This window comes from Chlorocebus sabaeus, chromosome 17 (genome assembly GCF_047675955.1).
Source record: "Chlorocebus sabaeus isolate Y175 chromosome 17, mChlSab1.0.hap1, whole genome shotgun sequence".
Classification (NCBI taxonomy): Eukaryota; Metazoa; Chordata; class Mammalia; order Primates; family Cercopithecidae; genus Chlorocebus; species Chlorocebus sabaeus.
The window spans coordinates 30,005,195-30,020,307 of NC_132920.1; the positions used below are offsets into that span (position 1 = coordinate 30,005,195).

At 41.0% G+C, this 15,113-nt stretch overlaps 1 long non-coding RNA gene across 4 annotated transcripts in view; it reads right to left on the minus strand.

Moving 5' to 3' along the window:
* The window catches only part of LOC119626727 (uncharacterized), a 37,178-nt gene that overhangs the window by 20,148 nt on the left and 1,917 nt on the right, over positions 1-15,113 (minus strand). Inside the window, exon 1 of one of the 4 annotated variants that reach the window (XR_005242870.2) lies at positions 11,843-11,957. The exons of 2 other annotated variants lie outside the window; for them this stretch is intronic. This is a non-coding gene — a long non-coding RNA (uncharacterized lncRNA). Of the gene's footprint in view, positions 1-3,369; positions 3,544-11,842; positions 11,958-15,113 lie in introns of those variants that run through there. One more of the 4 variants, XR_012089087.1, reaches the window with a different exon arrangement.

Genomic DNA, 15,113 nt, shown 5'->3' on the forward strand with positions numbered 1-15,113 from the left:
AGGAGTTCGAGACCAACCCAGGCAACATGGCAAAACCCCATACAAATACAAATACAAAACATTAGCTGGGCATGGTGGTGCATACCTATAGTCCTAGCTACTTGGGAGGCTGAGGCATGAGAATCACTTGAACGTGGGAGGCGGCGGAGGTTGCAGTGAGCCGAGAATTCGCCACTGCACCACTGCATTCCAGTCTGGGCAACAGAACAAGGCTCTGTCTAAAAATCAAATCAAATCAAATCAAACTCTATCACCATCACCTGGGTAGTTCCTTCCATTCTCCTATGACTTCCAATAAGTCATTAGCAGGTCACCTATCATCTCTTTAATTTCTTCAAAAACAAAATCTCAAACTTGCATTTGGGAAACTGAGAAACTTTCAGGAAACACAGAAACACGTCTTCAGGACCTTGGACAGCAGGGGGAAAAAAAAAAGCGCCCCCAGCCCAAAGCAGGACACTCACACCAGCAAGACTGCTGAGGAAATGTGACATCTCAACATGCTGATGAGGGAAAGAACGAATAAAGGGCCATACAGTCATCAATGGAGAGTGTTCAGGGGAGGTATGAAGACTCAGGCTACAACAGTCAAGAGGACCCCTGGGCCCTACAGAATGCCTAGTCCGACTTCCTAATACTCTAAGCCAGAGAAGGACATTCTCTACACCTACATTACACAGCCAACTTCCCTCTTCAGACATTGATTTTTAAAAGAATATGCAGAATAGAATATTGAGACTTTTTCAAATTCCTTAGGGAAAAATGCATAAAAACAGACCTTGCAGTTCATGGATCTAGAAATAGCCTTACAAATGATAAAGAAAATTTCACAAAGGTAAAATATCTCACCAAGGTAGAGTAACACAAGAGCTGTTGACCCAGGATTAGTCCTTGGACGGTTTTTGTTAATTTATAGTTGGTGAGTGGCTACAGATCTGGATGATTCTTCTAGCTCTGCCACACACCAGATGTGTGACCTTTGGCAAATTACTCAATCATGCTGGGTTCCTTCTTTGAACTGAGCCCCCACCCCCACCCCATGTGTTAGGCACTGTTAGGGAATGAAAAACAAAATCAATCTCCATGCTGAAGTAGCTCTCCAGTGTAGCACAGTTCAGACATGAAAATATCAATAATCCAACAATACTAGTTAAACATATAAAAGTAGTATAGAGAAAAACATTAACAACCTGACGTTTAGAGCAAGATTAGGAGGGCTTCACAATATAAGCAAAGGGAAGTCCAGGAAGAAGAAAGTAAAAGCATCAAGCGGTGCAAAAGGGCATTAGATTTAGGAAACCATCAATAATTTAGTTTTGATGGATGGCAATGGTGGGGAGAGATACAGGGTAACGAAACCTATCATATACTGATGTTGTGGAAGTCAAATGAGACAAGTCATTATAGATAATCATTAGCTACTATTATGCCAACAGCTATCCCTATGAGAAAAAAATTGCTTAATTTAATATTTATAGAAAACCTATTTGCTCACTATACTAGGGGCAGCTCCTTTTGGTCCCTTCCTAAAGAAATAGAGCCAGTTTGAAAAACAGGGAAATCAAGTTCCATAATTTCCTAGTCTATGAAACACCAGTCAAGAGGTAAAAGTGCTTCCTCTATCCATATCCTGATTCTTCCACTGAAATGTCACTTAGTGGAGCACATCTTTTACTTGTGTGATTTGAAAACAAGGCTTTGCCTATAGACCAGGGTATGCAAGGGATCACCTCTGGGACGATCTCATGGCACTGAGCACTCAAGCAAGGTGGTAACGTAAGAGTCAGACTTGATAAAGTCCATTTCCCAGGACCACTTGACAATAACGGCACAGAAAAGTGGTCTGAGGAATAATCTTCACGCTATTACCATTTTCAGCCTCTTGTACTTAATACTAATTTTCTTAGTTTCCTATAATTAGGTATGTACACATGAGCTAGTAGCAGCCACAGTCCTATAATCTGACTAGTTCATGCCCAACTCCATGCCTGCATCAGGGACATGTGGCTATTGTAGTGTCACAGAAAGTCTCTTCTCTGGTGAAGAGTATCTAGAGACACCCATGAATTTTAATATCTATACCCTGTACTGGTTTGAACAGTGTCCCCCAAACTCAGGTCCACCCAGAACCTCAGAATGTAATCTTATTTGGAAATAGGGTCTTTGAAGATACAATCAAGTTAAGATGAGGTCATACTGAATTAAAGGTGGACCCTTAATTCAACAACTAGTTTCCCTGTAAGAGGGAAACTTGGATGCAGAGAGACACACCCATAGAGATGGAGGGAGAGATTGGAGTGATGAGTCTACAAGCCAAAGAATGCCAAAGATTGCCGGCAAATGCCAAAAGCTGGGAGAGAGGCATGAAACAGATGCTCCCTCAGACCCTCCAGGGGGAACCAACCTGGCTGACACTTGGATTTCAGACTTCTGGCCTCCAGAATTTTGAGAGAATACATTTCTGTTGTTTTAAACCACCCAGTTTTTGGTAGCTTGTTAAAGCAGCCCTAGGAAATGAATGTATACCACCACCACTCCACAGTACATCTATTTTCCTTCTATGTGCCCAACTTTTTTATCTTCTCAGAGGATGGTTATAAACCCTAGTTATTGTATCAACACACGGGAAGGGACACTGAGCAGAACAGCAGGAGAATGAACAATTAGTATCAGATTAGCAACTTCACAGGTAAAGTAAAGGGCATGAGAATTTACTTCTGAAGGCTCTATAATATGACACTCTTTAAAAACCTTGTGGTTTTTGTATATACGTCTACACGTTCTTTGATATGCTTCCTTTGAAAAGGCAGAGCCTAATTCCCCTCCCTTTGAGTGTGGTCAGTGCTCGATGACTTGCTTCTAACAAACAGAAGTGATAGATATGAATTAGGTCATTAAAAACACTGTAGCTTTCTCCCTGCTCTCGCTCTTAAATCACTTGCTCTGGAGGATGCTAGCAGCCATGCCATGAAGACACTCTAAAAGGAGATTTATGTGACAGGAAACACACCTTCTGCCTCAGGTACACCCAGCACACTGCCAGGCACATGAGTGAACCACCTTGGAAGAGGATCCTCCAGCCCTGCTCACACTTTCAGAACTGCAGCCCCAGCTGATATCGACTGGAACCACATTAGACTCTGAGCCAGAGCCACTCAGCTATGCCATTTCCAGATTCCTAACCACGCAAACTGTAACCACGCAAAACAATAGACGCAAAGTCTATTGTTTTCAACCGTTAATCTTTGGAGAAAAACAGGGCAACAGATAACTAACACAAGAACCTTTAACATAGTCTTCAAGTCCTTGTAAGTACTCTTCCTGCCTACAAGATACCCACTATGTGATTTCTTCCTGCCTCTAACATACCTCTGGAACAAGTGCAATTCCAAATCCCTTAAACCAATACAGCACAGAATTCACAGGACCTCTGCCTTTGTCCTCCTCCAGCTCAGACACTGACGTCCATATCATGAATGCACTAAGAAAGGGAGAATCATGAGTGGAATCCAGTATCAGTAGCTGGGAGCAAAGGACACTTGAGGTAAGGGTCCTCGGGTTTTTCACTGTGCCTGTGAAAAAAATTAAAGTAGGAAAGAAAATTTAATCATTTAAAACAAACATTCACTGAGTATATTCAGTGGCAAGCATAGTACCAGACAGCAGGCATAAAAATGGTCCCTGCTTAGAAATTCACAGGAATGACAAATAGGTTTTGTAACAGAAGCTACTGCTTAAATAGGTTTTGTAACAGAAGCTACCATTTATATTCCCTTAGACCAAGATCTAGCTACAGAATTTGTGAATCCCTGTGCAAAACAAAAACGTGGGGTCCCTTGTTCAAGAATTTCAAGAGGATAGCAGTAGACCAGTAAACCAACTCCACAGGTATATGCCCATGGAGCTAGCCCTGCCTCAGGCATTTACCTCTGTGTGAAGGCTACTAACTGCTCTTTCAGTAAACTTTTTTCTGGCTGACTGGGATGCTTAATTTGCACCAAAGGAAAGCTTAATATCCCTGAAAGCAGCACTCAACCAATGGCAAAATGGCAGTTGGCAAATAAATGCTCCAGCTTCTTCCCCACTTGGATGGTATAACTGAGAACTATTCCAGTGTTGAGTTTTTCAGTGGGATTGAGATACAAATGTCCACAGTGTAACTGGGAGATTTCTTAAAATCACCTCTAAAATAAACTATTTATACTCACATTCTTATCTCACAGTCTGCTTCTTGGTAAACCCAAACCATGACATCTTTCATCTTTTGAGCCAACTCTAACTTGGAATACAGTACAGTGAAAAAAATCTAAAGCTGCATCTCATTCAACAGGAATGAATGTAATATAGTAACACTGGTCCTCACCATGGCAAGGAAAGTGGTGGCTCTTCAAATCTGAATGATGAAAGACCTGTGTTTGGACTTTGAGACAAAAAGCTGTTAATGAAGGTTGTTAACCAGCAGTTACAGTGTCTTATTTGTTTTAGAGTTACTTCTTTCCATAATGTACAAGTGGATCAAAGGGTGGCAAGACTGAAGGTAGGAAAACCAATTAGGAAGTGAGAAACTCGCAACTGGTAAATAGGACAGGATATCTACCTGGATGACCACCCACATCATTGACCAAAATGGAGAAAGCGCACTAAGTTATCAAGAATAAATCAATCTGTGTTGCATAAGTGGCCACAAGTACCGGGATCACCTACCCATTGAGCCCCTAAATTTAACTAGCAAAGAGTGGGAAATAAAGAAGGCCAAGGGACCAATGATGAGCACCGGGAACTGATGGCTCTTTTTGATACTAAGACCAAATTAGGAACACGAAGCACTTACAATGCTGCCCCATCCACCACTGATTTTTACCAAGGAGTACTTAGCAAAATCAAAAGAAGAACTTGTATCCTAAAGATGGTATCACAATGGGCCTACTGAAAACTAAATCTTATGACTTCTTAGGAATTTAGAGATGATCACTCCACGAGACACTGAAATAGTGTCTAGCTTGGCAAGGTAGAAGTCTGTTTCTCTGACATGTGATGGTCTTGTTGTAAGTAGTCCTGGACTAAAATGCTGTTAGCAACATAGACTTCCTCAGTGTTCCTGCTCTGGAACTCCCAAGGCAGTGGTTCCCAAACTGCTGCACACTGAAATCACTTGATTTTTTAAAACAATGATATCTGGCTTCCACCCTGAGACATTCTCATTTGATTGGTACACATGGTGTGACCTGGGAACTGGGATTTTTAAAGTTCCCCAGGTAATTCTAACATGCAGCAAAGTCTGGAGATGACTACCCTAAGGAACTGGGCCCACCACATGGTCTGAGAGGGCTTACCGCCATACCTGCACTGCACTCCAAACAGTGGGACAAAGCAAGGGGCATGAACCAGAAGCTGCACACACCATCTCTGCTCACCCTCACTGGCCAGTCACATGGCCATACCTGGTTGCATGAGATTCTGAAAAATGTAACTTGTATTCATCCAGCCATGTGCCCAGCTAAAAATTTTTATTCAGCAAGAAAAGGAAGGCAGGTATTGGAAGATAACCAGCAATCTCTCCCACCCCGACACTTGTTTTTTTCAAACAGAAGCAGCCCAATGTGGCAAAAGTACTGATCCTTAGATTTGGAGACAAAACTCAACAACGGGCTTCTCTGACTTTTGTCAGACATCTTACACATCACATGTAGATATAGTCAGAGACTGTAACGAATCATTGTCAGTGGGAGGAAGATACAAGCTTGGAGATATGCATCAGAATGACTACCCATGCAAATTCCTGAATTTGAGTGAGGTGTTGGAGGAATAAATTGTTCTATGGGACAAAATCAGGTGCAATATCAAAATTCCATGTACCCACTCAGTTGACTGAATACAGTGAAACATTTCCAGTACAACAATATAGAAAAACTTCAAATAATGGGGTATTCTCGAAATTCCATTAAACACATCATCTCTGGCCTGAAACTATCTTGTTAAACTACTTGTTGAGACTCTTCACTCTAGATTTGCTTGGTGCTGCCTTTGCATTCAAGTCCTGTTTTCCAGAAGAAATACAGACATAATCCAATTGTAATTTCATCACCATGCATCTTGGATGCTGCAGTTAGCCTAAATAAAATATACTAATCATATGAGTGACAGTGATTTTTTTTTAATCATAAAAAGTATTATCAAGCTCTTTATAAATAACTTTCATATTATAAATATGGCATTAACTAAACCATTGCTTTACAGAAAATCACTTTTATGACACTAGTATTATACACTGTTTAAAAGTTTAAAAAGGTAATTTGTTTGAAGTCACATAACTAGTAAATTACTAGTTATAACAAGAATAAATTGAATTAAGTTATAACTAGTAAAGGACTAAACTTCTAGACTTGAACTTCTGATGGTCTGACTTCAAAAATCTCTTATTTTTAAAATTACAGCATGGAGCACCGTGTATATCATGATATAGCTATATTACTTTTCAGGGTTTTTATATCTAAGTAATTTTCTCCTCCTGTTCCACTTCCACCCTCCCATTCACTCTCTTCTCTCCTAGTAGACAAAGTCCTTACCTGTCTGCCAGTCCCCAGCCCCATGCATGCACTACCTCATGGAAGGACGGAAGGCAGGCAGGGAAGAGAGGACCTCCTAGCCCGCCACCTTCCAACACACCTCTGCAAAGCCCAGGCCCTTTCAGGCACCCCAGTCACAGCCACACCAAGCTTCTAGCTACTGCTGAGCACACACTTACACCTGGTTTCCCTGTACTTCTCATTTGTAGTTTTGGTTTTTAGTCTAGTTCAGACATTCCTTCAATTCACATTAAGTATCCATTTCCTCTCTGATAGTCTTGTCTCTGGTCCCTTTTTTTGTCTTATCCATTTGGACTTCTATTCCTAAGCAAAATATTCTAAATTCTATTTTCATACTCTTACTCCTTAGCCCAGATCACCAGAAGTTCCCTACTATCAATACAAATTGGAAAATCTCTGGTGTGATTATGAGGAGATCATTCAGTATTTTCTTTGACATTATTAAACAACATTGAGTTTGCCTAACGTCAGTACTAAAGGCCAGGTTGTAAAATAGTAAAACCTGCAGCAGTCTCTAAGGCAAGTAGCTGTTTATTATAGTAGTTATGCGTTGGGGAAAGGAAGATTTAAAAAATCTTCTAAGGAACATTTTCATAGATCTGTTTACTTAAGTAAAGCATATACAGGAAGATGCAGGAATCATAATAAATGCTTATGAAGCAAAACTAAATGCACTGTACTACTACATCCAGATTCACATACAAAGGACAAAGAGCTTATATCCAGACTGTATGTGTCTGTTTTCGCACTGCTATAAAGAAATACCTGAGACTGGGTAGTTCAGTTTATAAAGAAAACAGGTTTAATTGGCTCACGGTTCTATGACCTATACAGGAAGCACAGTAGCTTCTGCTTCTGAGGAGTCCTCAGGAAATTTACAATCATGGCCAAAGGTGAACAGAAAGCAGGCACATCTTAAATGACAGAAGTAGGACAGAGAGAGAGAGCGGGGAGGTGCTATACATTTAAGCAACCAGATCTCACAAGAACTCACTATCACAAGAACAGCACCAAGGGGAAAATCCACCCCCAAGATTCAATCACCTCCCACCAGGCCCCACTTCCAACATTGGGGATTTTAATTCGACAGGAGATTTGGGAAGGGACACAAATCCGTATTACAGACTGTATAAAGAATCCCTCCAGTCCAGGCGTAGTGGCTCATGCCTGTAATCCCAGGGCTCTGGGACGCCAAGGTAAGAAGAGTGCTTGAGGCCAGGGGTTTGACACCAGCCTGGGCAACACAGTAAGACTCTGTCTCTATAAAAGGAAAAAAAAAAAGGAACGCCTCCAGGTACAGGGGATGCTGGATACAGAGTCAAGGGTGATTATTTTTTTTTTTTTTTTTTTTTTTTTTTTTGAGACGGAGTCTCGCTCTGTCACCCAGGCTGGAGTGCAGTGGCCCGCTCTCTGCTCACTGCAAGCTCCGCCTCCCGGGTTCGCGCAATTCTCCTGCCTCAGCCTCCCGAGCAGCTGGGACTACAGGCGCCCGCCACCTCGCCCGGCTTATTTTTTGTATTTTTAGTAGAGACGGGGTTTCACCATGTTAGCCAGGATGGTCTCGATCTCCTGACCTCGTGATCCGCCCGTCTCGGCCTCCCAAAGTGCTGGGATTACAGGCTTGAGCCACCGCGCCCGGCCAAGGGGTGATTATTTCCCAGTTTTAAGATTTAATGTCTGTCCTCTTAGGCTTTGGACTTGCTTGGGGCTTGTTAACCCTTTCTTTTGGCTTACTTTTCCCTTTTCAAATGGGAATGTGTATCCTATGCCCATCCTGCCATTGTACCTTAGAAGTAGATAACTTGTTTTGATTTCACAGATGGAACTTTGGACTTCTGAGGTGATGCTGAAACAAGTTAGGACCTTGTGGACATGGGGATTAAATAAATGTAGTTGTATGTAAGAAGAACATGGGTTTGGGGGACCACAGGCAGAATGCAATGGTTTGAATGTCTGTCCCTTCCAAAACTCATGTTGAAACTTAACCTTCAATGTGGCAATATTGACAGGTGGGGTCTTTAAGAGATGTTCACGGATTAATGGGTTATCATGGGAGTTAGACCAGTGGCTTTATAAGAGGAAAAGAGACTTCAGCCAGCATGCTCTGCTCCTTTGCCATGTGATGCCCCATACCACCTCAGGATTCTGCAGAGTTCCCATGGGTAAGGAGGCTCTGACTAGATGCATCCCCTTGACCTTGGACTTCCCAGCCTCCGGAACTGTCAGAAATGAATGTTATTTTTTTTCTAAAAAATAAACAAAAAACTCCTTCATAAGAAAAAGGTTGATGACTCAATGGAAAAATGTGAGCAAAACAGATGTTTCAGAATACCAAATAGAGAATACCAAATGGCCTATAAACATAGGACAATATATACTATCTTATTTGTAATCATGGAAAATACTCAGTAAAAATGGCCAAAATTCAAGTCCGAAAACACCAAGAACTGAGAGAATGTGAAGCAATGGGGACTCTGCGCTGCTTGGAGGAGCTGCTGTGAGCTGACACTAGGGAGAATGAATGGATCTGGGAACAAAAATTAACATGTAAATAGTTCTCTTTGACAGTGAAAGGGTCTGTTCAGGTGTGGGTACGTTCTGAGTCTTACAAAGGAGGGCAAGAAAAAACAACAGTTCCCCTTGGTGGGTGTAGATCTCAGGCAGATAAAGAAACTTCAACTTATTTGAGAGAGGAGGTAGGGGATGGGGAGATCCCAGAGAACTTTGGGTTTCTTCAGTTCACTATGCCACAGTACCATATTTTTGAGTATGAGTTCTGAGCCCCACAAATAGCACTTAACCATAGACACAGTGATGTAAGTATAACATATACACTAGGTTTCAAAGACTTAGTATACAAAAGAACATAAAATATTTGTAATTGTTTAAAATTGATTACATGTTAAAATGATAATATTTTAAATATAATGGGTTAGCTTGGTAAAATAAAATATATTATTAAAGTTAATTTTACCTGTTTTTCTTTACCTTTTTAAACACAGCTATAATCAAAAACCTAAAATCACATAAGCAGCTTGCATTATATTTCCTTTTCTGAGACAGTCTCGCTGTCACCAAGGTTGGAGTACAGTCGCGCAATCTGGGCTTACTGCAACCTCTGCCTCCTGGGTTCAAGTGATTCTCCTGCCTCAGCCTCCCAAGTAGCTGGAATGAATTACAGGCTTAAGCCACCAGGCCTGGCTAATTTTTTTGTATTTTTAGTAGAGATGGGGTTTTGCCATGTTGGCCAGGCTGGTCTCAAACCCCAGACCTCAAGTGATCAACCTACCTTGGCCTCCCAAAGTGCTGGCATCACAGATGTGAGCCACCGCACCTGGCTCGCTTCCATTGTATTTCTATTGGACAGCACTGCTCTGGAGAAAAATTAAGATTCTCCTTTTATATGATATTTTTAAAAACAAATATTTAAATGTAAGGAATAAAAAATATTGTAAGAAAACCCAAGAAAGCAAATTAGAATCTGGAGGTCAGGGTGGATTTCTTAATGAGGACAGGTAGGGGTGTGTGTGTGTGTGTGTTTGCATGCACGGACACACGGATAGGGCAAGCACACATGCATGTGTGTAAATGTATGCAGACTGATAAAATCAACAATCCAACAGGAAAAATGGTCAAAGGATAGAATTGAAAATGCACAGAAAAACAAATCTGAATGGCAAACAGTAACATAATCAAAATTACTAAAGGAAGAGAAAACATAATTAAAAGTAACTAAGACTTCTCTTTACTGGCTGGAAAAAATAACACAAATAATATGTATCTTTGCTGGGCAAGTGGGAAGGGGACAGGATCATACATTGTTGTAAGGAAGTGTAAAGGTTAACAGCCTACTGAGAAAGCAATATGGCAACATCCATCAAATTAGAAATATGCCATATCCTTCAACCCAGAAACCTTTTTCACAAAAATCTACCAGCATATGACATGTCTTCAGAAAGTTATTATTGTAATACTGTGTAGCAGAAAAAAGAGGCAACTAAGTATCAATAGGAAATGAAGTAAATGCCTATCTACTGACAAAAGGTTAAAAAAATTACCTGCAAAACAAGATCTGCTATGGAATTATTAAGGATTATAAATAAAAATATTAGCAAATTTTTAAAAATATGAAAATATCAGCAATAGCACCACTGTAGGAAAACAGACTACAGTAGTTCCCTCTTATTCTTGGGAGATACGTTCCAAGATCCCTGGATGTCTGAAACCACTGATAGTACTGAACCCGACTGCTGTCAATAGGAACTTTTTTTGGTGATGTTTCCACCCACAATTTTAATGACTTTTCTATCTTAACTAAGTGCTTAACGTGCACTGTGGCTGCAACTTTTTCATTTTGAAGTGTGACAGCAAAACTAGCAAAAATTTCTTTTTTCCTTTATAATTTCGGGGATAGAAGATTTGTTCTGACCATGGATCTTAGCAAACTCAGCATTTAAAAAATTTCCTTATTAAGTCAAGAACCTTTTTACCTTTCACTTAAAAGAAGCACTTTATGGCTTCTCTTTTGTATATCCAAGTTGCCACCATTAGTACTCTTGCACTTTGGAGCCACTATCATGTAAAATAAGGGTTCCATGAATATAAGCACTGTGATACTTAGGCAGTAAAACTGATAACCAAGAAGGCTATTAAGTGACTAATAGGCAGGTTGTATATACAGTGTGGATACTGGGCAAAGGGATGATGCAAATCCTGGGGAGGGATGGAGTGGTATGGCATGAGATTTAATCATGTTCATCAGAATGGTGCAGTGTGCAATTTAAAACAGGAATTGTTTAGGTGCCCATTTAAAACTCAGGAATTATTTCTGATATTTTCCACTTAAAATGTTCAGATTGTGGTTGCCAAGAGTAATGAAACCTTAAGAAATGAAACCGAGGATAAGGGGAGGACTACTGTATTTCATGATATGCTGGTGTGGATCAAAATAGGTGCAACCTTACTGAGGCAAGGAAAATCACCTGTTGACCACTGAATAGGCCCCACAGACAAAAGCTCCTTATCTGAGGAATTTCGAGGGGAACAAAGACTACCTGGTGACCACCAAATGGGCCAGACCGAGGTGAAACTCCTTTTCTGGGAATTCAGAAGTAATTAAACTTTCCTAGTATCAAAAGTCTGGTTCCAGGCCTCTTTCAACTTTTACAAGTAACTAAAATTTCCATACATCTCTGAAATGCCGTGCCAAAACTCATTTTACTATCCTAAGCTCCTGCCTTAAGGTTCATAAATACCTCTAAAGAAAAATCCAACGCCGGGCGCGGTGGCTCACGCCTGTAATTCTAGCACTTTGGGAGGTGGAGGCGGGCGGATCACGAGGTCAGGAGATCGAGACCATCTTGGCGAACACGGTGAAACCCTGTCTCTACTAAAAACGCAAAAAAAAATTAGCCGAGTGTGGTGGCGGGCACCTGTAGTCCCAGCTACTCGGGAGGCTAAGGCAGGAGAATGGCGTGAACCCGGGAGGCGGAGCTTGCAGTGAGCCGAGATCGTGCCACTGCCTCCAGCCTGGGTGACAGGTCTCAAAAAAAAAAAAAAAGAAAAAAAGAAAAATCCATGGCAGCACACTCAGTCCTCTTGCTGAGACGCGCCACTACACTCTTCTGCAGTGTTCTGTTACCGCCTAAGGGGTTCACCTTGCCCCTGCCTAGACAGAGTCAATTCTTTGAGACAGGGGAATTGTGATAGAGAAAGAGTAATTCACGCAGAACCAGCAGTGTGGGAGATCAGACTCCCTGAGCATGGGGGAGCAGAGTTTTAAAAGATAACTTGGTGGGTGGGGGGAAGTCAGTGAGCCAGGAGTGCTGATTGGTCAGGGATGAAATCACAGAGAGTCAAAACAGTCTTCCTGCACTGAGTCAGTTCCTGGGTAGGGGCCACAACATCAGATGAGCCACTTTGGGCAGCCAAGCTGGGTGGATCACTGGAAGTCGGGAATTGGAGACAAGCCTGGTCAACATTGTGAAACCCTGTCTCTACTAAAAATACAAAAATAAAAATAAAAAAATAAAATTAGCCAGGCGTGGTAGCAGGTGCCTGTAATCCCAGCTACTCAAAATTTTGGCTGAGACAGGAGAATCACTTGAACCTGGGAGGTAGAGGTTGCAGTGAGCTGAGATCATGCCATTTACACTCCAGCCTGGGCGACAAGAGCAAGACTCCGTCTCAAAAAGGAAAAAAAAAAAAAAAAAAGATGAGCCAGTTTATTGATCTAGGTAGTGCCAGCTGACCCATCAAGTACAGGGTCTGCAAAATACCTCAAGCACTGATCACAGGAGCAGTTTAGGGAGGGTCAGAATCTTGTAGCCTCCAGCTGCATGATTCCTAAACCAAAAATTCTAATCTTGTGGCTAATGTTAGTCTAGTCCTCAGGTAAGAAGGAAGTCTGCTTTGGGAAAGGGCTGTTATCCTCTTTGTTTAAACTATAAACTAAGTTTCTCCCAAAGTTAGTTCGGCCTACGCCCAGGAATGAACAAAAACAGCTTGGAGGTTAGAAGCAAGATGGAGTTGGTTAAGTTAGAGCTCTTTCACTGTCTCAGTCATCATTTTGCAAAGGGAGTTTCAGTTCTTCCTCTCTAATAAACTTTCCTTTTTTCAAACCTATACTCTTTGTATGTATGGTAAATTCATTTTACCAACCTGTGAGTTGACCACTTCCCGGTGCCAAGGCTCTGACACCTTGCCAGGCACTTAGGGAAAGATAATTGGAAGAATCTAATAGAATTTTAAATTTCCATGCCTTCCAACCCAGCAAACTTCCAGGAATTGATCCTACTAATATAATGGCACGACGATCTAAAGATATATTTGCAAGGATGTTCTCCACAGCCTTTATTTAATAAAATGTGGAAAGAACCTTAAATGTCTACTCAAAATTGTTGAATAAATCATGTCTACAAAATGAATAATGCAGACTTGAAAAAGAGTGAGGTAGCTCTATGTCACCAAACTGGAACAATGAAAGATAGCCACTATAAAGTATAAAAAGCAAGCTGAAGACTGTCTCTATGTTTGAAATTTTTCATAATAAAAAAATGAAAAAAAAATGGAGGACGATTAGATATATTGCCTTTTCATGAGTAAGAATCTCACAAGTCTTGGACAATTAAACCCTGCCTTCATCCCTCCCATCTCATCATATCTGACTTCAACCAGTTTCCTACCTACACTGCTTATATGCCCATTTGCTCTATATGACTCAGTCATTTCAAGATTGCTTCTGTTTTCCCTTCTTGATATAAAAACAATATTAAAAATGTATATTTAAAATTTGTTTAATTACATCCCATTATTACAGTTCATTTTTGCATATTCCTGTGTTGAAAATCCTTTGGTATAAATCAACATCAAAACTCAGTGTTATTCCACTTTTCTTGAACTGTAATCCTTTCTAAACAAGGAATATAGCCTTTCTTGTTTAGAGAATGTAAGCACATTCATAAATCTTGGCAACTTTGAAAGGCCATAACAAATTTGTGGTAAGAACTCAGATCCCCTTTATTACTGTAGTAAATAGACAGATGAAATTAAGAGATTATAGTTTGTTTTCACTTTCCCAATTACTATCGCTTGAAAAATACTGGATATTTCATTATTATCCTGTTGGGAGTCGGCAAACTACGGTCTACTACCTGTGTTGGTATGAGTCAAAACCTAAGAACGGTTTTTACATTTTTAAATGATTGGGGAGAAAGGGCCAGAATCCAAGGGAAGTATTTCATGACATTTGAAAACGTTATTAAATTCAAATTTTAGCATCCATAATAAAGTTTTATTGGAACACAGCCATTCTCATTTGGCTTTTGTTTTTGGAGACAGAGTATGGCTGTTGCCCAGGCTGGAGGGCGGTGGCGCGATCTCGGCTCACTGCAACCTCTGCCTCCTGCGTTCAAGCGATTCTCACGCCTCAGCCTCCCAAGCAGCTGGGATTACAGGTGCGCGCCACACGCCCGGATAATTTTTGTATTTTTAGTAGAGACAGCGTTTCGCTATGTTGGCCAGGCTGGTCTCAAACTCCTGACCTCAGGTGATCCACCCACCTCGGCCTCCCAAAGTGCTAGGATTACAGGCGTGAGCCACCGCGACCAGCCTTCATTTAGTATTGTCTAATGATGTTTTCATACTGCAAGAAAAAAGTTCAGTATGGACCACAAAGCCAAAAAGATGTCCTCTCTGGCTCTACAGCAAAGATTTGCCAAGCCCTGTTATATGTCATACTATTTGCGCTTCATAATTTTTTAGTTTTACCTAGGCAGTCTCCATTTTTTCCTTCCATATTCAGCGTAAAATCCCCTTAAGATCAGTCTCTAGGCAAGCTCATTCTTCATAATCCTTAGAATTGGACCTCCTCTTGTTAATTTCCTTAGTCTAATCACAATCCTCCTGGTTATTTACAAACCGAACGCCAGAAAGGAGGGTTATCAACATCTTATGCGCCACAAATTAACAAATCAAAACCAAATCTCACTCTCCCTCCGAAGCCAAGGCTAAGGAGGCTCACCGCCC